General features: G+C 39.9%; 1 protein-coding gene across 7 annotated transcripts in view; it reads right to left on the bottom strand.

The window, feature by feature from the left end:
- LOC126868420 (RNA-binding protein Musashi homolog Rbp6) overlaps positions 1 to 24337 on the bottom strand; it is a 773477-nt gene that overhangs the window by 142730 nt on the left and 606410 nt on the right. The window lies entirely within an intron of this gene.

Here is a 24337-nt window from a genome sequence, read left to right on the forward strand (position 1 = left end):
CGTAAACAACCCTGTAGAAATAGCGTAACAGAACTTGTGAAAGCGCGACAAATCTTGAAGAGAGGTCAGTTTTCCTGCCCGAGGAGGAAAATTAAAGTCATGCGATCCAAAAATAAATAAAAACCTATCCCCCGATTTTCTCCTCTAATGTTACCCCTGGTCGTTGCAATCTACTGTTCAATTAACTAACCATTGCTGCGCGCCGTCAACTACAAGATACAACCAATAAAATCGCCCTCGTTAAATTTCCACGCTTCAGCCTCGATCGTGCTTGCTACCCCTAGTAAAACGAAAAAATCAGACATTTCCCGGATCGAACGTTAACCTAACTACCTCGAGCGATTGGCGACGGTAGAGGGTGGGACGCAACCCCTTGGAATCGGAGATAGGATCGCTTGTATTCTTTCCGGAAGTACATGTGCGCCGTAAAGCACAGCTGGACCGAGATTTACGAAGCCCGCCGCCGAGAAAAGCATAGCAAGGGGATTGAGAATGGCGGGAGTTGTAGCAGGTTGGGGTTGTGCGGGGGTGTGTTGTCGGTAACCAAAGTGCAAAGGAGACAGAGAGAGAAGGAGAGTGAGAGAGGAAAGTACAGAAGCACAAGAGGCGGAAAGGCGAAGCGGCTAGTAGGATTTATGGGACAGGAGAAACAATAGGGATTACCTTCACCCCCTGCCACCCTTGGAGTCGGGCTCTGCTTTGTTCCTTCGCACTTCCTGCGAAAGGACCGCAAGCACGAAACGATAGAAGTGGCGGTCATGCGTTGCTACCAGCAGTAGCACGTGAGAACAGACTCGAATTATTCGGACAGGAGAGAGGATGGACGGTGCGCGCAATAGAATCAAAGGCGGCGGAGAATGTAGAGAGGATGGGCTAAAAACTGTAGTACAAGCGGCGTCGTGGAGGCGGGAGTACATATTAGATTATGCGATTAACACTCGATGGACTTCGTTGGCGAAGAGACAGTTTCGTCCCGTTTGCATCTGTCAACGTAACGTAATTCGGTTTACCGGTTTACATAATACCCTCCACGGCGAAAGTAACATCGGAGAGGCGTGTCGGCGACCGGATAAGGTCGCGTTGATTTAGGACGCCGCAGAAAAATGTTGGTCAGTTGAGGTAAAAGAAAGCGGAGGATGATCGATCTTGCCGTCCTTCCTCGTTCGAATCTCGGATGGGAAAAATGGAAAAATGTTGAAAAAATTTATGCGCTATTGCTTTTATTATTGCGTGTTTTGGTAATAATTGCAAAATATTCGAAGCTGGCTCCGTGAACATAGCATTAGAATTCCTTTAATTTTTATAGCATTGAAGCGAGAAATTACATACACTAACAATCGTTCTTTCATATTTTCCTCATACTTAAGAAATTTTGTGATAATAAAAGAAGGCGATTATGTGTGTGTATGTTGAATATAACTGTGCTTGCTCTTTAATAATGAGAGCACATGTTAGAGGCATGGAATAATATTTTATTCTAACACGTGGCCTCTTCAAAATTGTCATATTTACAGCGTAAGGAAAGATTGATACTAAAACATCCATCCACGCTATCGTCCGGATTTAAGACCTGGCTGTTCTCGACACAGGGATTTGTTTGAATATCGTTAACTGTTTCGCAGACACGACAGGGGAACCGGAGGTTGTAAGCCAAAAACGCTTGGACCAACAGATTGTTGTTCGTTGCTTCTAACAAAAGAGCAGTCGAATATGAGATTCGCAGACGCAGCAACGCGACGCTGCGTCTTCAATGAAGAATGACTCAAAGCGTGATTGTTTTATCGTGGGACCTGAGCCTTTTTTCTTTCTTTTCGAGAAGAAAAAGGGTAACAGCGGCGAATCGATACTTCAAAGACGGTGGGGAATGTGTCGAAAGCACCGGGACATACCTCGGAGATGGTGATTATTCATCGAAATAATCCACATTCTGTTGCTTTGAAAGTCACGAGACATGCCAAAGAATTGAGTATCTTAGACGACATTCGTCCCGTTTTTTACTTTCAAAAGAACAAGTAATATTATACGACAAAAGAAAGGACGATGATTGAAAAAGAAAGATAGAAGGAAAAAAGAAAGAGACGGAATGAAGCTTTTAAAAAAACAGAAGAGGCATCACAGCGTAAGGAAAGACTGACACTAGGGACGTCTCGCTATTGCCAAGTCTTTACCTTCTTCGCTGTTTTTCACAAAGTGCACGTCTTTCCATTATTTCTCTTCTTGTTTTTCGCCTAACGCACCTTTGCTGCAGCACACAGTGCGCTTCTGCCAGGTAAATCAAAGTCTGAACATTCCTCATTTGGTGATCCTGGATTCGTTCGATAGATCTCTTCTTCTTTGGCGGCATGGAATGTGGTTTCAATAAAAATTTAGCACGATATGATTTTGCGTAGGAATTTAAAGCACCTACTCGAAATCGTATTCGACGATATATTCGGAGAAGAGTTTAGAGAGAATGACTCATGAGCTTGACTTACGTTACAGGTAAAAATAGATGTTTAAATAATCGATAGGCGTGGGACGCGAAGCGAGGGCGAAACACGAAAAGGGGATGATTCGATCTCCCTGAAGTAGAAACAGTAATACAATTCAATTTGATGAAAGCCGAGATATTGAAGCGCGAGTGAAAAACGAAAGGTTAGGTTAAGACAAATGGTAGAAACGTGGAATGACGAATGTCCATAACACAGCCTTACATGATCTACTACATTAACAATCAAATTAATTTACACGAAGTGCATAATAAAATAAAAATACAAAAACTGTATTCAGCAAGCTCTTAAATCATCATATTCAAAAGTAATAATTTTCATACAAAGTATCTCTATTATTTCTTTCTTCTTTTTCGTTAAAATATCACCAAATAGTATGTGTGAAACCAAAATGTTAAAAGAATCAACAATTTTACGGTGTCGCTGAAACCTTTTTATACGTGTAATTAAAAACAAACACTCGAAATGAAAATGAAACAATATAAATTCTTAAAACATTCCTCGGCCTCGGGTTGATCTCTTTGATCATTCCAATATCTGGTTGGTCGCTCGGTGTTCCATTAAAGACAGAAGATTGTACCACATTTCCCGGCACGGAATTATTTCAACTTTTCTACTCTTTTGCCTCTTGCTAGTCCGCGTAATATCCTTAGGGCAAGAATGGCAAAACCCTTTCCGATATACTTTGATGTCCTCGAGTTGTTCAACGGAATCACCCTCTGGCTTTGACTCGTTGAATCGATATTAATCTTCCTCTCAGATTGTTCTTCACGATTTTCTCGTCGTGCCTCCACGCTCAAGTTATTGCTTTCTCGTTTAAGCTACGATTATAGGAAACATTTCCTTGATTCTACTTTTCGATGGATTTAGCGGCCAGTCAATTATATGAGATATCGTCGAAAATATTTCGCTACTGATATTTTAGAAAATTAATTATCGAGCAATCGTTAGAATGGACGTTACTCACTCGTGAAAATGTATTTAAACCAGAAACCAGAGATATTAATTTTCATTCAGTTCAACGCGCAAAATTTCTATACACATTTATAAAATACAGGTATGAAAATATAATTTTTGATATTGAAAGCTAATCGAGATACGTATGAACTTTAACAATGATTACACTCTCGTCCAATAGGTTTTTCTCATGAAATTTTATCGCAATATCAGTTGAATTGAATACAATAATGAAGAATTAAGCCAACTAACAGTTATATACGAAAAACCAATAACACTGTGATTGATTTCAAGATTGAAATTTGCGAACTTTACGAATTTGACTTTTTCTAGTGCTGAAGTGGGTGTATATTGTATCTGATAGACATCGATGAATATCGTTATTCTCGATATTCAATTAAAAACATATTTTTTATCAATATCTGAAAAACTATTGCAATTAGAGGAATTGTATAAACAATATAAATACTATTTATTATACAAATTTAAATATTCTGAAAGCTGTAAGCCAATTTCCTATAATTTATTCTACAAAGGCTATTTTATTCATTTAAGTCGCTCTTCTACAAACGGCGAACAAATTAATAACCTGGAATAATGTGTAATGCAATTCGAAGCGTCGTTGTAATTTCTGCCGAGCTTCCATGTTCCACACGGTTGATCCACAAACGAACAATACCGAAAGGTTGTAGAAGGAACAAGCGGAGAAAGACGCGAAGCAGGGTTGTTGTCCCTGAGGAGCAATCGACTTCTGGTGAGTGGGCGAGGTGTACCTTATTACAAGTTCGATTCTAGTGGTGTTACAGCTCTCGGTGGGCCGTGTTGTAGATTGCTGTCTTACGAGTCCTGCCCTTTCTACCACCAGCAGCCGATCCCTTTTCGCAACACGCACACACATATTCATACACCTCGTATCATTTCCCGCGACAGTTTTCCTCTCGCCGTCGCTCCAACTGGCTCTCTTGTTTGGCGAACTAATTTAAAAGGGCGTCCGGAACTGGGTCAAGAGTGTACCCTTTACGCGGACTTTTTGCATTTTGCTGCTCTGACATTTGTCACAAAGTTCTTGGGTGTAGAGCACCGTGGAAACCGGTGACCTCCAATTACGGGCGCGTAGCCAACGATGTCATCGAGAATTATACGTTTCGAAAAATAAGAGATACTGTCGAAGACAAAGGGAATTCAAATTTTACGATATTTACATAACGTTAAATACAAGTTAAGTATTATCGATTTGACGTAGTTTGTGGTGGTTATGAATAACTGGTCGTGTTATCCTTCGTCACACAAAATTCATATAAAACCTTGTAGAGTTAAGAATTTTGAACAAATTTTACTTGAAATATCTTTCAATATATTGTATTTTCATTCTTACATTAGCATTTTTTTATATTACTTTCACGAGAAATGTCAGGGGTGGAATAATACTCAAGTAAGTAGAAATAAACAGTCTATGATCAGACATATTGTACTGTGCTAATAACTGTACTTCCTAGCAAGATGCGGGGAAATTTGTTGTTTACATGAAATTATATAAATGTTTACAGAAATTCGGAGATACCAGAACTATGATATTAGCTCGTGAATTCCATTTTATGTGTCTAGTGCTTGAGAAATCCTTTACATGGGTGATATCACTATTGGTTGATTTAAAATACAAGTGACGGTCATCATAACAGTTCACATATTTACAAAACTTACTTCTTTGCTTTCTCTGAAAATATCTTTACTTTCTGCAGAAATAATAAATTCAATTTTGAAAGTAGAAATACTCCAACATGGACAGTGATATTCACACTCGCATTGTGCGTCGTTGACGCATTACGACCCTGACGCGACGGCCGAAATCGTTTCCATTTAAATCCCTGACGTTCAAGAAGCCGATGAGTAGACGGAATAATCTAATGCGATAATCGATTCCCGCAGGAAGACCGTAATTGCATTTACGGAGACGAACGGAACATTCTAAAATAAACAGCGTTGATGGAGGATCGCGTACGAGCTCGCCCTACCGTCTCGTGAAAGGTTTCCCACTCTTTTCTTTTTTCTTTTGTTCGTTTTTCTTCTCCCCTCCCCCCACTGTATCGCCAGCTCGTAAAACGACGTGGATTTAAACGAAACTATACCGATTTACCCCTCCGGTAACAGAAGCGCCGCTACACAAGCAGCTCTAGGATTTCCAGAGAATGCCCTCATTCCTTCCACTCTCTCTTTTTCATCCTCTTCCTTTCCTGTTCGCTCATTTCCTGTTTCGTTCACTTTCTCTTTTCTTTCTTGCCCCCTTATCTTGGTGCTCCCTTTACGGACGATCGAGGGTAAAAGCGAGCCAGCAACCAGGGACTTCGATGAGTTTCTCCTTTTTATTCCAGCCATTTCGCGTCCCACGTCGCGTTCTATCGCAACCAACACCCCTCTGTCCCTACAGATTCAGTATGCAGCGAGCTGTATTAAATCTTCGTCGTTCAAAATATTTCGACTTCCCGCTTCGAGCCTCGTCTCTGATTTCAACGCGCGTTGCATCCACGAGGAAGCTCGTCGACGAGCTGTTCACTCGGATACAATGGTTCTAAAAGTATATCTGCGATTGTTAGGTAATAGTACTCCTTCAGTGTAACACGTGACGGTTGTTCCATTTAGGATGACAGTGGTTTATTTAGTTTTACTAGCAAACTATATGTCACGTACAAAACTTTATAGAAAATTTGGTGCTGTAACTTTTCTAATTAGATTTTGGTCTCAATAAAATAGTGCAAAAGGAAATATAAAAATATGATTCTAGTTTGTACTAGATAAATTGATAATTATAAGTATCTATTCCCTTAAACTCGGGAAATTAATTTCAGAGGAAAAACACTTATCAAACCGTGCGCAATTATTTTACGGAATATCAAAGTTTGGTATCTGGAGGCAACAAGCATGGAGTAATGTCACGACAAAGTTAATTCTGTATTTTCGAAATTGTCCCTTAGCGGCAGCCTGAGACCACGAATGTTACGATGAGTCAGGACATGACAATGAATAATTCCGTGCAGAACACCAGTCGCAACGACTCTCGCGCACAATCAAGCGAATTCGGTTAGCGACACACTTTTAATGTGACTCGTTGATGAAGCGAGAATTTCTCTGTCAGCTTCTCTTTTCTCAGGATTATCCGAAACGCTGTTAGATGCTAATAGAATAATGCTAATAGGTCCAGACTAAACGAAATACCAACAAGTTATACTGTGTACAAGACTAACTTTGAGTATAGTTAAATATCAACTTTCTCATACATACGGCGACAGATTTGTTTTCGAAAAATGATGTAGACATACACGTATATTTTCGAGTGTTAATTCACAGTTCGATTCAATTTCAAATTCATTAACGTTTGTATAATTTTTTGTCGTAAGTTTTATCTTTGTTCGCGGTTTTTGGTTAAGAATCGTATTTCTCTTTTCGTAGCATTCGAAGATTCGCTTACGATCTCCCGTCAGTCTTCATCAGATCTTTTATCCCTCGGTGGAAGTTCGAAGATCGGGAAGGTTATTTACGTTACCTTGTTCAATTAGGCGCAGCCTTTGGAGGCCATTAGCGTTAATTGAATAAAGTTTTCATCGAGGTACCATTAAATTAATACTGGTGCAATTAATATCGGCGGACCAAGTGTTTTCGTTTGCTTCAACGAAAACCTCGCGTATTTCGGTAACCCATTTCGAAATTACCCCTCTCGTTAATTCGAGTACACAGATTTTACAATTTTTCGCCTACCATCGAGTTTCGCCGACTTATTTATCGACAAATGTGCAAATACACAACCAACGAATCAGCTCCATTTTTTATTCGTCCTCATTTCGCCAAGGTTATACAAGACTGGTGTTTAATCAAATACAATCGATCGTTCCACAGCAATGGACCTCCTTGATTCATAAATGCCTCTTTTACTTCCAGTATTTTTTCTTTCTATCCCTGTAAATCGTTCATATTAATTATAATTCGCTGGTACAATTCGATTGATTGAACGAAATAATAGAGTTGCAGGTAAAATTGTCGACTCGTTCAATTACGCGCGGCGAAAAGGCTAAATATCGCACGACGAATTTGTTTGGACGTAGTGCCGAGTTCCCTCCCATTTCCCTCTCTAACCATACGTATATGTATATATGTATATATATTTTTCTTTCACTGTCGGTAATAATTAGAAATAATAATTATCGGTCGATGAAAGAACTCGGCATGTAAGTCGGGACCGAACCGAGCTCGAAATAATAATAGTCGTGGCTATAATAGGGAAAAGCAGCGGTCGGATTAATTTGAGAACCGCGCCAATTAGAATTTTTCCGATCGCGTCGGTAAAAACATAATAATCGTGAAATATACGACAAGGAAATAAAAACAATGTAAGCTGGTAACGCGGTTTTAATGAAATATACAGCGACTTCCTGATAAACTGCTATTTCGTTAAATTATTTCCCTCTTTGCCTGCTTCTCATTTTAAGAAAAAATGTACATGTGACTAAATTAACCAACATTTTTCCACTGAGAACAGATACAAACAAACATGAAATAATAATTAAACCAAATAGAGATTAGATTAGATTAAAAATTTCATTTGAAAACCACAGGTGAACAACACGATATAAATCATATTTTCTATCTTTCATAGGAGAGCAATTTTTATATTCGGCGGTGTCACCCAATTCCGCATCGAAACTACTTTTTTTGTTTGATTTGGGAATTATATACGTGTTTTCGTATTCCTTTCGAATATTCGTAAAATATTAAGAATGTTAATTACATAAAACTGTATTAATTAAGTTAAACTAAAATAACATTAATTTCCTATTTTCAAAGGGCTTATATCTTCAAATCTCTTTTGATTTAGATTATTCTCTTCTTTAACAGTTTCATATCCTTTCAGTCACTGAGTGACATAACAGTTAGAAAATTGAAAAAAATGTCATTTTCCTGTTGTTTTCATTTAACAACTCTCATAATATCTAACCCAACTTCGCGTACATGTAGCATATTTTCCAGAAAAACACAGAATGAAGGACAAGATACACGTACATATGTATATAGTATGCATGTATTATATGTAGCGTGGATTCCTTTTCACCGGTGCGTTACGACGCTTTAATTCTCCTCCTCAAATACGTTCGCCAAACATCTCGCACGAGCTTGAAAAAACGCGGAGCTCGCGTATCCGCACCGCGACCGACGCGCAGGGGAACGAAAATTCGTCTAGTTGCGGCGTGCATTTGAGAATTAAATAGAAACGAGCCGAGGAATCTCGACTCGGTACGGTGATTCTTCCTCTTTCGCCGTCACGGAAAAAGGTCAAAAAGGGAACTAGGAGGAGTAGGAAATACAGAAGAAAAAGGATAAATAAAAAAAGGGGGAGCCGGAGAGGGTGGAACGTAGATGGAGGGCGTCTGGCCACGTTAGGCAGAGAGTATAAGCGCATCTCACATAATTTTCCGCAAAAGTTTCCGGCGCTCCGTGCAGGCATCGTTCAGCTTAAATTCATTTTTGAGCACCAAGCTCAGAGGCTCGGGTTTCCACATCTGCGTACGGAACTGGTTTCGTTTCTGCTCCGACCCGTGTCTCGTTCTTCCCCATTTCGTTTCGTTTCGTTTCACTCACTCATTCACTCTCTCTCTCTCTCTTTCTCCCTCTCTCTCTCTCTCTCTCCTTACTCCGCTCATGTCGTTCATTCCTTTTCCGCCGACTTCATCGGCCGCGACTTAAGAGGTAAACTACACAATTTCGCAAAGCTTTTTCATCGGAACACGATTCTTTTTTCTCCATTGGCAAACGGAAAATAAGAGATTCGAACACCACCAGCTCTGGTTACCCGCGAGCGAAATCCACCCATTAAAGTTTGTAAGGAATCACCGATGCAATCTGCACGTTCGATAATTGTTCGAAGTATACACTTTCCCGGAATGATTTCGGTGATTCAGTGGATTTTCCGGTAAGTGGAATGGATTAGATATATTTTAATACGGATCGAACGGAGGTTGAATTTTGAAACGACGAAGATGGAATTTTGATCACATTTTTATGTCACGAATCGTCTTTATTCAGAGATAAATATTGGATAAATATTAGGATAATGGTACTTTTTTTTACCGCAGGCAACTCTTCTTCGATCAAGAAATGCATTTATACATATAAACTCTCTCAAATTTACTATGACTTCAAGAGTAATTTTTCATCAACATATTGAAACTTTTATACGTATATATATTTAGGATAACAAATACAATAATAACATACAATTTCAATTCGCTGTTCAATTCAAATCACGTCCGCTGGTCGACAAACATCGGACGTTGCTTTCGTAGATCTTCAAAAGACCGCCGGAATCGTTTAGACAGGCCATAGCTCGCTAATTCCAACAACAACGTTTCCTCGCGCGAAGTTTTCCCGACAGTTCTACGTTTCCTGCGAACATTTCGACGAATAATGATGCGGAATGACGAAGAGCAGAGGCGCGGAACAAGGCAGTGGTGAGTAAAGAACTTAAGTAGCTCGCAAAGAGACGCAAACGCAGGAGGGTTGATCCGTTTATTCAGCGGCTCGTAAGCCGGTTCCAGCTTCTTCGTCGGCTCGAAGAGAACGCGGGGTAAACTTTCACGGAAAATTCGATGTTGCGAGCAAACAACCCGCCGTTGCCAGGACTATCAATACACGTCGTGGCTGTCGTTCGATGCGGGATCGATAGCCTGACACCGTTGTTCTGGGAATAAGAAGTCCCCTAGCTGGAACACCTAGTGCCGATCGGATGCTTTTTCTCGCGAGGATTACTTTCTCTTCGAGGAAAGAAAAAGAACGAATCCAGCGAGTGAAACACCAAGTAGAAAGAAAAAAAAGGATGATGGAGAGAATGGAACACTCGTTTGGGCGTTGTTGGAACGAAGCTCGCCGAATCGTCGGCGCACCAACGTTCCAGAGGGTAATCAAGCCTTGACTAATTATTCTAACGCAATTCTGAAAGTTTATACGAGCGCTTGAAACCATAGTCGTACGAGTTACTGCTGAATAAACGTATCTCCGCTTACTTCGTTTTCTTCAACCTGCAAAATGGATTTCTCGTGGTACCTGTGTTATGCACAGGGGATAGGTGATTAAAGAACACTCGTGTTGAAATTGTCTGATTAGATCGAAAAGAGTACTCGACCAATTTAATTGGACAGAAACAAAACATTTGATCACAGATTTCGTTTCTTTCTATTTAGAAATTCTTCGATTGTTAAGAATGCACAGTGAATCGTATATTTTCGGAAGTTAGATTTTCCATCTCGAATCCATCGTTAAAGAAACGACTTAATGTAAGCAAGGGGAACGCGACGTTGCGTGATTAGGTGACAGGAAGATTGTCAACCAGAACGCAGAGATTTAATATCGTAGCCAGACGGATTCTTCAGAAAACGAGGGTAGCCTTGCTCGTATTTCAGGACTTGATACATTAGATACAGAATTGTGTAACGAGCCAGCGGTGTCTCTGTCGCACAGCTGACACCTAGTCATCCGCATTACCATATTCTCTGACGGCAATTGCTACAAGACCAGAGTATTCCTTTTAACGTAAGCGATCGATCGTTGTAATTTTAATAGATAACCAACACACCAAATCCATTAATATTAACCATTTATCACGAACGACCAACTGTTACTTCGAAGCAAACACTTTTAACCAAAATATTCCTGCGTATATTCAATATTTCTATTAAAAGTAACAAATTTTAAATAAATAATTAAAATATATCCAAAGAACCAAAAATCACGCAGAAACAAGGATTGGAAGCGTTAGAAAGAATTTACCAATGAATAATCGTAGTTTGAACAAAACGCGAGAATTTTTACGATTGTGCAGAGCGTAGAACAATCATCCACCAGCCTCGTGACTGAAAGGAGAAAAGAAAAGCACAACGAAAAGATATATGATACCCTTCGTCGTCCGTATATTAATCAGCCTTTTAGTTCCGTGCGAGATCTCCAGGCGTTTCGCGTAATTTCCGCGTTTCCGACCAATATCTTGTTGCTCGCGTGCGCATAAATAAAAATGGGACCGGTTGCTCACGGAGTACGAAGAATGGTTTATTTATTGACAAAGACCCATTTGAGAAACGCGACCTCTCCTGAAACGCCACGTTCTTCTCTACCCTTTCTCTGTCGAGGCCGTTTTATACGGCTAGATAGCAAGTTCGTGACCCACGACGTGCCAGGCACGAGCACAACCATCGCCAACACGCGGCATCAGCCTGCTGTCTTATGTATTGCGCTCCATCCTAACCTAATGATGTGCCCTGGAATTTCGCTAAACTCGTTCACGAAGGTTCTGCACTGTCTTTTCTCTTATTTTTATTTTTGCTTTCGAATATAAAAAGACTGGTATACTATCCTCCTTAAATAAAAGTTAAATAAAAGTTTTTGCTGCTTGGCTAGCGCATATCTATTTTTAAGGACATGTTAAAACATTGAAGCTTCAAAATTTAGTTTCGAAGTTAATGAAAAGAGAGACAGTGCGAACAAATAATAAAATTTCAGTTTTTTGGGTGTTTCGAAATGGTAGAGCAATGACAGCACAAACTTCTTTGAAATTTACGCGAGTCAACGTTGTGTAGGTTGATGTGAAGATTACGCGATTGTACATTACCCAATTATAATACATGTAGAAAATCCAAAACGCAATTAACGGTAACCTTATTAATTAATACTGCAACTATTATCTCGCGCAACTGTAATTATTATCCTTATTCTCCAGCGCTTATCCTTATTAGATATGGAACGAATATTGGAATTAATTGGTATTTATAATTGATGGAGATTACGTGGTGTTAATTTGAACGAAGGTTTTAAACGTTCATTACGAAATGGAGCAATTTTGCGAATGATTTCTATTCATCAGTAAGATACTATCACTGACAGTCTCGTGACTTATATCACTGAACGGTGAAGAATAATATAATTGAAACGATTTGGCATGCCATTCATGTCGCATCAATTACAGTGAAAGGACAAATAATAAATTTTTCAATCAGCCAAGATTGTAGGTACTTCAAAAATATGGATAAATCGAGTAAAAGATAACTAAATCGCATTTTCCCAGCTACCTATGATCCAACCTAGTCGTTCGAACTAATCGAAAGCGTGTTTACATTTCCATAAACCTTGTTCTGTCTTCCACGAATTTTTACGGTATTGTACGCGCGATATCGGCATCACGTGATGTCCAGAAGTTCTACAGAACGTTTGATTTCGTGCACCGCCCCGTAACAGCCCTATCTTTTCCTCGTACGGTCGCAGAATATTCAAAGAGTTGGTCGAATTCGCGTGTCTTTCGATGCTCGTCCCCGTGCACACACGCTATGCCGGGTGGCGTGCACCGGAAGATTTACGTTATCGGATATCGTTTTCCGATTGGCTTTCGGCTTAACTTCCAACGAGAAGTAATGAAAGTTTGTCAGTTGGAAGCATCGTCATTTGAATGTTCCTCGTAACTCTCCCGGCTTCTCCACGCGATCTCCAGAAAATTTTCGACGATTAACCATTCATTGCTTCGTTCTATCTTTCTTGTCGTTACTTTTATTGCAAAGCAAAGAAAAGAAAAAAGAGGGAAGAGTAACAAGAAATCATAATATTGAGAGAATTCATTGAAATAATGTGATAAAGCGATATAAAACGCATCATTCGTTTCAGTTCTATTAACACCTGGTTCCGCCACTTTGGTGCACGTATTACCAATACTTCTGGATCCAATTACGAACGCGGTAATGGCTGCGAGCACGTGAATTTCTCTTTTAATATCGCAGTTCGATAAACACTCGATATACAGTTTACAGTGTTCAGTTTTTGCGGTGATTTGAACGATTTCCCGGTGTAATATAAGAAAATCAGAAAAGAAGCGTACGTCGAAAATGAAAACAAAAGAGAAGCACGTAGCTGTGTTCGAATGTGAAAGCATTCGTTCTTATCTCAACGATCGTCAATGTTGTCTTTTTGTCTTGTAACGATTCCAATGAAGTTTCCAGAATGACTGTGCGATAGATTCGAAAGAAATTTGTCGTATCGTGTTAATTTGCCGTACTAATCGTTTCGCTATGATTTTATAAGATGAGATTAATTATGGACTTCGAAATGGCTTCGCAAAGTGGACCGACCGAGCATCGCGCTTCGTCTGTTCGCAAACTTCGTTGAACAGTTTAACCAATGTATATTAAGACGCTAACTTTACCACCAATTTGCACAAAGTGCTCGTAAACTGTGCCGTAGTATGTGCCTGCGTACGAATCCGGACCACCTTGCGCGCGAAAAATCTTATCGTTGTCTCGATGGCGCTTGTGAAGTTTCTCGACTAATATAATTAGATCGGACGAGGGTAATTGGCAACTATGTTTAGGTATCTTTAGTAAAGTAACGAAAAGTTTAAAATTGTAGGTGATTACGAAATTAAAAGATTCTGCTGAATATTAAAAGAAAATACTTAAGTCAAAATAACAGTTATTTCGTTATTTCTTAATTACATAATCAGGATTTTAATTTGAAAATCGAACTATGAACTATGAGATCAACTAAAGAGTAGATAATCTAGAATTGTGAAAAATGCTTGGAGCACATAACTTCGCCAACTGTACGCTAGATTTTTATCATAAAATTCAATATACTGGGATCCCGACTCATACATTTTACCTTCCTATATAACGAAACCCATATTTTCTAAACCAGTAAACCCTGAAAAGAACTTCATTCAATACGACCTCCTTACGAGTTCCAGAACATTTCACACGTCGGCAGTCTCTTTTCCCTTTGCTCCCTTTAAAAACACACACACACCACGCTATCTTTGCACCCTTATCCTACGCACGTTTTCAAAGAAAGGAAAAAGGGGAAAAAATAGAAGTAAAAAAAAGTCTTCAGCCCATCGAGCAAGTTCGTTCGTTAAATTTAATGGTGTCACTCATTCGAGGCTAGATGCTACCAGGTGATTATCCAGCCTCGACATCGGCGCCTTGTCCCGATGGTTCTCTCGACATGTAGAATTTGATCGGAAAGAATTCGATTCTCAACCCTTATAAGATCGTCTTACCAGCTGATACGCGCTGTCTCGAAGCGAACAGGAAGTTGGATCTGGTTAGAGCGTCGTGGACACAACGGTTCTACGTTAGCAAAGTCATCATTGTCGTACATTGTCGCAGTCACGGTGATCTGACTGGTCTAAAGGGGCTGTGAGTCGAACAGGGGACAGAAAGGGGTGGCTAACAGTTAGGAGGCTGCAGTCTCTATCCCTCAGGGGCTTCTTAATGCCATTATTTCTGGTTTCGTCCGTTGAGACCATACCATGAACTGCCGGAGAGCAAGAGTTTCCGATAGCCAGCTTGCATTCTCTTTCCTCGTTCAACACGTTAGCCAGGAGAATACACCATCGATAAACCAGTTACGTGCTACTAGGAACGCGTGTCTCTTGTCTCGGGATTCGATTACAACTTCCCTCTACAATACTAACGAGAGATTGGTGTAAATATTGGCGAGTTTCACACTTTTTCTTCGCGAGAAGTGGCCAACTTCGTTGATGTACTCTACGCTGGAGAGCTTCGCGCGGAGGAAGTTCTCTGAGAAAGTTTTTGTAAAAAGACTTTTCTTTTTGATTCTGTAAAGTGCACTAGTGCTAGAGGGTAGAAATGGATTCTCGGAGACTCTATTAACGATATCAAATTAAATTACTCATACAAGAATTGATTTTTGAAAAAGCCGATTTCACATAATCGACAAAATATATACTTTTTTATGCTTTCGTTGACTGCAGAGACAATCCAAGATACGTGCCATACATAACTTTATATAATCATATATAACTTTCTAAACACAATTCAATGGCAATGGTCGTACTTTCCAATAATGGCACATGAATTTCGACATTATAAACTTGCGTTTCTGTGACCAAAAAGGGGACAGAGTATCCGTATCTATTTAAATTCCTATTGGTTCTGCCGCGTAAATTTTGCGATAAACGTCAGACGCTTTACGTACCGAGGATTTATCTGCGCAGCAATCGATCGGGGCCCGTATTGTGTGTTTTTGGCTTCGGTGATTTGTCGTCATGAAATGCTGTCGATTCTCACTCTATTACCACTGCTATTATTATTCGCTAATAACTTAACATTTATATCAATTATCGGCCCGCGCGGAATATATCATTCACCGCGTCCGTTGAGCCGCGAATTGTCAATACGTTCCGAAACAGTCTGCTGCGAAATTTACTGCCGCACATAACGCATTCATTTCGTTCGACTAAATATTGTAAAGAAATGGGCATTTAAATGCGCAGATATCAGATACACATGTTCGGCTGGCTGAGCAATTCGACCGCGCGAATCGAGACACGAACGCGCCGATTGTTTGGAAGCGGGTCGCTGGAAATTGTTGAAATGTCAATTCGAGCTCGCCGAATTAATTAACAATGGGGTAACAAAACCCTCCTTTTTACTCTCGTTATATCAATGAGATACTATATAAATGTATTTCATGGGTACCGATACATGGTGAATTTATCTAGTCATTTATTATAATACATTTACTTGAAAATCACATAAAAAGTTCATTGTAAGTCACATCTTTCATGCTTCACAGAGAAATGATCTTAAAATTCAATACGTTTTCAATCAATTTTATGTTACCAATTTCTCTCCTTTTATTTGATTTTGGTATTAAATATATGTACGTCGACCCATGAAAGTATTATGCACGCGTTGCTCTAAAATGCGTTATTGTTGCTACGAAAACCCAATTCTCCATCGAAGCGAGCGGAATTTTCGGTAAATTTGTGGCTCCAATCTCCGGGCATGTTGGTCGAGCTTCGTCGATTGATCGTCGAAAATGCAAACCGAGTTTGGTCGTTCTTTCCCCGTTTTCATTTTCTTTGTCCAACGAATGGTTTATTCAACATACGTCAACCTTATTTCTCGACCCGGTAACAGGATAATCGTATACTTGACTGGATTGCAGCGAACACATGCGTTCCCGTTCTGCACTGGACTCGAATGCCTGAAATATTCAGTGTGCGATGATGCCGTCTGTCGAAGCAGGGCATCACTTAAGCAGAGTATTACGGGTACATCGTGAAACGGCTGATTCTTTCGTCGTTTACCGTCAGCATACCCTGCTTCATCCCTCTGCAACCCTTATCCTAAAACCGTAAACACGCTTTCGGCATGTCACGCTAATATCGTTTCTGCCTTCTGAGTGAATCGCTCGTAAAGCCGCTGTCTAAAGTCACGGCCGATCGATAACTCGTGGTGTGCATAGGTGCACGTTTATCCGCTATGTCTACACACTTTGTGGGCTTTATATGCGCACGTATTCCAGTTATATACGCGTTACGTACGTGTGCGTATATATATACAGGGTGGTCAGATACATATAATATCCGATACTCGAACTTTGCCACTATATTCTATTCTTGGTCAGTCATATTCTACCACATCTTATTTTATGCACACCTTCCTTTTCTTTTTAAAGTTAACCGCATATAAAAATCCAATGGGATGATATCGTCTTTTCTATATTTCTTATTTTTTAGTATTTTATAAATATTTTTTAATAAATTCTTAAATGATTTATATTTGTAGTAACACTTTCTGCTTTTATGTATACATAGAACACACTGATAAAGTTTGGCTTTTGAATCAAGGGACACCATGTATATCTATAGGCGTACACGTGTATAAACGTGTGCGCGTGGGTACGTGAACGATCATGTCCACGCGTGACTTCGCATCGAACGGCGAGTTTCGACCACCAGCCAGCCGGAAATCAAGCCGTGCTAATAATGACACTGATAGCACCAGTCTGAACATATCTGTGTATGCGTACCCGTGCATACATACATGCATGCGTGCGTGTGTGTGCGTGCGTGCGTGCGTGCGTGCGTGTGTGTGTGTGTGTGTGTGTGTGTACGCGTTGCGGCCGATCCGAGCGTGTCACGCGAATCGTCTGCGTTTAGGAGGGTGCGTTTATTTGCGAGCCAGGATACGGCGTCAGCGAAAGCAAATTGGGATTCGCCGGTGCGCACCGGGGACACCACGTAAGAATTGCCTCTAACGAGTTCATTACGCGCGCCGGATCTTCTAACGAATTTTTTACTCGCCGTCTATTTATTTCAGACTCGGCGTTTACCTGGCATTAGCGTTATCGAACGCTGGGTCTGCGAGTAATTTGCGCGGATGTATTGCGGACGATATAGTGGACGATAATGCTAGAATTTTTGTAGATCGAGCGAAGAGTGTGTGAAGTAGAATGATGAAAAATACAAATGTCTCAAATTTTGGAGAATCGAAAGAGTAAAGAAGTGTGAAGAGATGAGTGAAGAGTGTAAGTTATCCATGATTTTGGTATGGAATATCTTCGATATGGAATGAATATAGAATGTCCGATAGGTATAACTATTTCGAATATAGGATATAATTATGTTCATTAAATTGCTATTTTAAATATAGGTTTGTTATTTAACATTTCACTTCTTGAGAAGATTTTAAACCCTTTTAGTAACGAGCATTGAAACCTCTTTCAATTTTTTATTAAGAGACGTCTCTACAAATTAAATCAAAGAAAGAATATTAGAATGGATGGGAAACTGAGTCATGAATCGCTTGTATCAGTATTTCTGCACTGATAAATGAATGTTAAGTTTTAATCGAAACATCGGTTTCGTATTGATTAAACGGAAATAATTCACTCCGTAATATTTATATTCTGTGATATTCCTTTTTCGTTTCTTCTGACATAACAGCTCTCATTTTCCGTGTAGAAATATTATTATTATCGATGATGGAATTGTGATGGAACACAGATCCTCAATATTACAATAGTTTGATTTGACAAATGTTAGATTTTAAGATGGCGGGAGATCGTTTCGCGATCATTCGGATAATCGGAGACTAAGATCTCACGATAGATTGTATGGATAATAGATAATTATTGAAATAGGGGGAAAAGTTTGGAAAGATGACGCAGCATCGTCGTGGAAAATATCCCTGCGAGGGATTAATTTTTACTACGTCGTAAAATCCTTGGATGATAAGGGAAGAGCAAAAGTATGGTGATTTATGTATGATACTCCTAGACCTGGCTTCCCTAATACTTTTCAAACCAAATTTCCAAGAAGTATGAGACTTGAGAATTTATAGCTGCTGGCAGTTGCAACGTGCAGCGTCGGCGTGAAATTTTTAGAAGTAATCGGACTAGAGCACCGAACCTCTGGAATAGAAGCGAATTGTTCAGACATTTGGCGTAATAAATATCTGCAACCCACTTATTAAGAATTAGTTCAGAATCACAATTAAAGCAGAAGCTTACGTTTCTATATCTTACGTTTCTATCATATAACACGAGAAGATTATTATGCTAGATTGTTATTGTCATATAATGCGTAATTATTATTGCTGGATTTAAAATAAATTCTGGAATTCGACAAACGAGGTGTTAAGTTGGAAATAAAACAACGATCGTTGGTGAATTTCTAACGAACGAGGTACAGAGGAACATCGGAGGTTATGGAGGCGATAGATTAACGCGATGTATAAGCTATCGACGAACGACGGGCACGAATACAGGGCTGAACCATTCGGGAACGGTTGAGTATAAGTGGACTCGAGGGGTGAACGCTACGAACGGGAATTCAGTCTGGCTCTGCACCTCATAAATTTGAGTTATTCTCTTCGACCCTCCTCCTTCCTTTCTCTCTTTCCGTTCCGACTTCGCCTAGGCGCCCTTAAGGATTCTCCAGGAAGTGAGTTATCGCCTCCGGTCCGTGGCTCTCCTCCTCCGACCGTGCCGCGAGACCGTGAACCGTTTCCATCGAGAAAAATATTAGCAATGATACGCCCGATATTTTACTTTGTGGCTTTCCACGCCAAAACGTCCCTGTATTATCGGCTCATGAACGTCGTTCCCACGGAAGACGAATATTACATGTGGCCAGCTGGGTAACAAGGATGAATAAAATCGTCGCTAGCTTTCATTTCAATTCGACCGTCCATGAGGAAATCCTTCGAAAGTAGCAAAACGAAACGATACAAATATTTTACTCAGTATTTTTTGGATTACTCTTCCACTTTGAGTTTTATAACGTATTATTTATTTTCTTAACGATAGGTATTATTGTAATTTGAACGTACTTATATTGAGAACAATGATCTGAGTTTGCGGTGAACATGCAATTGTTACAAGTCATGTCAATTTCAGCATCTATTGGAATCTTGATTTTATAATACAATACATTGGTTTTACAAGATATATAATTGTAAGAGATATAGGTTCATTTTCATATTGGATTAAAATGAAGCAGTAAATAAATAACGCGTATGAAAATAATTCCATACAAGATATACGTGTTGTAAATATTGTAAAATAAAAAGTAAAAATAATATAAAGCTCGATAAATTATTTCCAAAACATATTTCAACAATAACTTAGTCTACTTTATTCGTATGATATTTCCATTTATTTATTTCCCAACAATAAAATATCAACACTTTATAAAACCTTTAATAAACGTTTCATAATTGTTAACAATTATTAACAATTTGTACGATAAACAAGTTCGCGATTCGTTTATAAAAAGCAGGCTCAGTGCATTCGTCTCCGTGTTGTTATCGTGAAATGTCTAAGGAAGATGAATAAGCCAGCTTTTCGCATACATCGGGAGCGTAGTTTCATTCTGAAATATGTCGCAGCTGTCACGTGTTCGACGGGCCGGGTGATTCCACGGGAGGCGCACATTTAAATATGAAAGAGAGTTTCTTGAAAATTTAGAATCCATTCCAGGAATCGTGACGTTGCCAACGAAATGTTCCGCAAAATATTGGTCAATGGAAATCGCGAGCATGCTGAAAAATATTTCGCGAAAAATTCGCTTCTTCAATACCGCGTTCCTTCAATTAAAATATCTCGTGACCACTAGAGAATTTCGAATATTCCAGAATGAACGCATCCTCTATATCTTTCTATTATTAGTTAGAATTCAGATTGTTATTTAATGAAAATACTTTGAACTTTTCGAATTTTAAGAGATATGTTTGAAAGTCGCGTTAATACTTCTTTCAGTATTTACTATCTTTTCTCTTTTTTTACTATCTATAAGGAAAGGAATATCTCTTAAAAATTCAAAGTATATTTGGAATCGGAAATGAATCCAAATGAATCTAAACATTTTGAAGTCTGACGACATTTGGTTTCCTTTCTTTGCTAGTTAAAATTGATGTTGACTTTACGTAAAGGTATGAACTGTTCGAGGCGCATGAATTTTGAAAGAGGAGCACAAAAATACCTACCTGCTTAAATTTTAGGTACGTTCTCCTCTTCAATTCTACGTGTAAATAATTCATATACGACCAACAACTTTATGTTCTTCTTCCTACCTTCGATACTACTTCTTAAAATACACGTCTCTCGGAAAGATGATTCGTTCCAACGTCTAACACCTAACGACCTTGTTAACATAAGAAAAAGTGTCAAACTCACTGATGATATCATTTTAGAAATACCTAACTTTTTAAAAGAAGGATATACAATACCTTCCTTGTAATTAAACTGTTTCGTCGAAGCGAATTTCTCAGTACCATCCACACGCGTGAAAGGGGTGAATTGTCTAAAAACCTCCTCAAGAAAAGGTATAGAGACTGTTCGATTCGCAGTGAATCACCTTCGAATGGAACGAAACGAAAGTTTTGAGGCAAGTGGCGAGCCGAACAAACGGTTGAGAAAGTATTACGAGGTTAGAAGCGTAAGAAGGCACTCGGCTTCGGTAAAATCCCTTCGACGCGAGCGTATCCGGGTATCCTGTCCGTCGATTGGAAGACAAACAAAGTCGGCGTCAACAAACTAAGAGAAGGCTTCGGAAGCACGAAGTTAGGCTCGCACGACCTGAAGACCGGCCTCTCGCGTAGTGCGAACTTTCGCAATCTTTTTAATTGTATTGCCGGTGAGAGCCGGTGATAGAAAAGTTTCTTCTCGTCTGGCCGTCCGTTCAGAAGGAATCTCCGATATATTTTCCCTCTTTTCTTCTCTCACTTCTTTCTCTATCTCTCTTTCTCTTCTTTTCAAACCAGAGTACACACTTTTTCCCATCCTACAGTCGTGCATTTTCAGTTCTTCTTTTTGCCCGCTACTTTCTCCTGCTTATCTGGATAGACCAAACACGAGCAAACCAGGATACAGGTAGGAAAAAATGTCCCGTTAATTTTCTGAGTAACATCGTACAACGAGATTTGATTGGATCCGACGTTAAAGTTTGTTGGAAAGTTATGAAGTCGCATATAGCAAGATACATAGACTCAGCTCCTCGCTTCGTTGTTCCCGTTTCTAGATGACAACTTTTCGCTCGCGGCTAGCTCTTGACTGTTTTATGAAGATTTTTATTATTGGATGAGCTTCGTTAACGTCAAGTACGGTAGTACAGAATGTGTCGTCGCGCTACTTACTCTTGTCGCTCGGCACAAGAACGAGATAAGGGAGGAATAGACTGAGAATCCAATCTCGCGGGATGCGAGGCTACCGCGCTGTTTCATAGGATGAGTATCTCGAGGATAGCGATCGACGGTGTATTCCCCTTTGTCAAGATAGCAAACGACGCGAATCTTATTCAACGGTTTCATTTCGCATCGTCTTTCTTGCTGCGTGGCTTATCTATCGCGTTTTGTACACTTCCGGTTAACAACCATCGAAATTGGTTTAGACGTTTCTTCTCTCTTTCTCATCAAGCCGCTCACGTTGAAAGAATTTTTTGTTGAACGGTTTCGCGATGATTCCGGTAATTGAACAGTGGGACGTTCAGCGTTCCTATTGTTGACGGAGATTTAAAAATCTCTCTTTAAATTGGATGTTGATACATTGAATGAATCGCGAGGAGGAATTCAGTATTTCCTTCCCGTGTATCCGGAGTATTTGAGTGAAATTAAAAAAATTCCCGAAGCGAAATCCTGGTTTCGTTTAAAGTTCTAACGAGCGTGTCGAGGAGCCTTGAGCCTGTCTGAATTCAGGATTTAATTGGTTCGCGAAATTCTGTGAAAGTTCCTCGTTGCGATGCCGCGATCTAAAAGTCGAACAGCGTTCCCGGAATTTCCTCTGACATTCTTGACACTCGTCTTGTTCCTCTATTTCCGTATGCGCCGAGATATTTCGTTCCGAATAAATGTGTAGTTACGAAAATTAGGAACGTACCCTTGAAAACTTCGATCTAATGTAATATATCTAACATACCTAACACCAGAACACAATATATCTTTCTTTTTATCGTGAAAATAAAGAACGAAGAATACAGAATAAAAGTGCGTTTTGCGAGAAAAACATGATGTAGAAATGCGAACTTTTTATGCGATAAAAATTATATGCTAACGCGCCTTGGATAAATTCAGAAAGGACGAAAAAAGAACGAAATCCGAGACTTTCGCAGGGCTTACAACACCTTCGGCAATACATCACGTGGCAATTATAGTGTCAGCCCTAGCGACATTTCGTCCTTTACACGTTCGCTTTCCTGTGACTCGATTCTGCCCCATCAAGCAACCATCACCCCTGCTGCCAATTCCGTCGTCCAATTTATCAGCTCGTGAAAATCTCGCGCCAAAGGCTCGATTTCATAGGGAATTCGTCTGCGATGTCAGCGCCGATAATGCCGAGGCAATTTATTCTCAATATTGCTCATTGACTACTCCCATAATCGATTACGACGTCCGAGACACGAAGAAAATTATTTGTTAATTCTAAACTATAAATACGGCAGTGAAACTTTTGTTAATTCCGTACGTGCCAATTCAAAGTTTCTTCCAATAATCAATATAAAAATCTCTCGTTTCGTGCCTCTTACGGTATAGGTATACGTCACAGAATTTGATCTCTTGATTCTAAATTCTGAGTTCTAATATAAAATATAGGTATGTCTACTAAATGATTGGTTGGATAGAGAGGAAGTAGAGAAATAGAATTGAAAATGAAAACGGCGGATGAATATTAAAATGAGATTCGAGGGGGAGAAACTGAAGTTTTAAAGCAGTTTAAGGAACTGCAGAGATATAAAGAAACTCAAGAAATGTGTTAACGGAGAAGAGAATAATTAATCGGTATGATTAGTTCACAAGGTCTCTAGAAGTTGCAAATCCAAGTTGTTTTATAGTCTTATAAAGATTCATAATTCAACGCAGCTTATCTAACCCGAGAAATATAAAATCCTACTCTTGTTCCACGCTCTAAAAACACAAAATTTCTTACTACGTCGTTACCAGAATTTCCTTTGGATTAATCAAAAATAATTACTCTGAAACAGGTAACGTTTCCATTGGAGTTCGACAACCACGCAGAATTCCCATGGCGAAAGTTTCTCGCGCCGTTGGCGGGCACACCCCGTCCATGGATAATAAACACAAGCACCGAAACGAATCGACGTCACAACGTCGTCGTTAATTCAGTTTACCTCGTCGGGTTGGGGTATTGAATGTGCCCCGCAGTCTTTCCGAAGCCCTGCAATCTCCCGAAACATTCGGTCGCGAGTTTCCTGTCGGTGGTATCTACAAAGAGCAAGGCAGGCGGGTTGAAGGGTGGTCTTGACAATGGCGGCCTTCGCAATACGAAGGGTGGTTGAGCGAAGGGTCACGGTACGCGGGAGAGGAGACTGTTTTCACCCCCCCCCCCTCCTGCTGTAGCGGTAACAGCTATCCTAACAACACCTGTATCTCGTCGACACCTGTAGCGCACCCTGACAACGATCCCTCCCGTCTCCCGCTTTCTATCTTCCTTCCGTTCTCTTCGTTCCGCGCCCTCTTCTCGACCGCGAGGGTAGAAACGAGTACGAGTTACCACGGAAGGCGAAGCGAACGAATGAACGAGGGAGCGAGAGGAAACGAGCGGAAAGA

Source organism: Bombus huntii, chromosome 8 (genome assembly GCF_024542735.1).
Source record: "Bombus huntii isolate Logan2020A chromosome 8, iyBomHunt1.1, whole genome shotgun sequence".
Taxonomy (NCBI): domain Eukaryota; kingdom Metazoa; phylum Arthropoda; class Insecta; order Hymenoptera; family Apidae; genus Bombus; species Bombus huntii.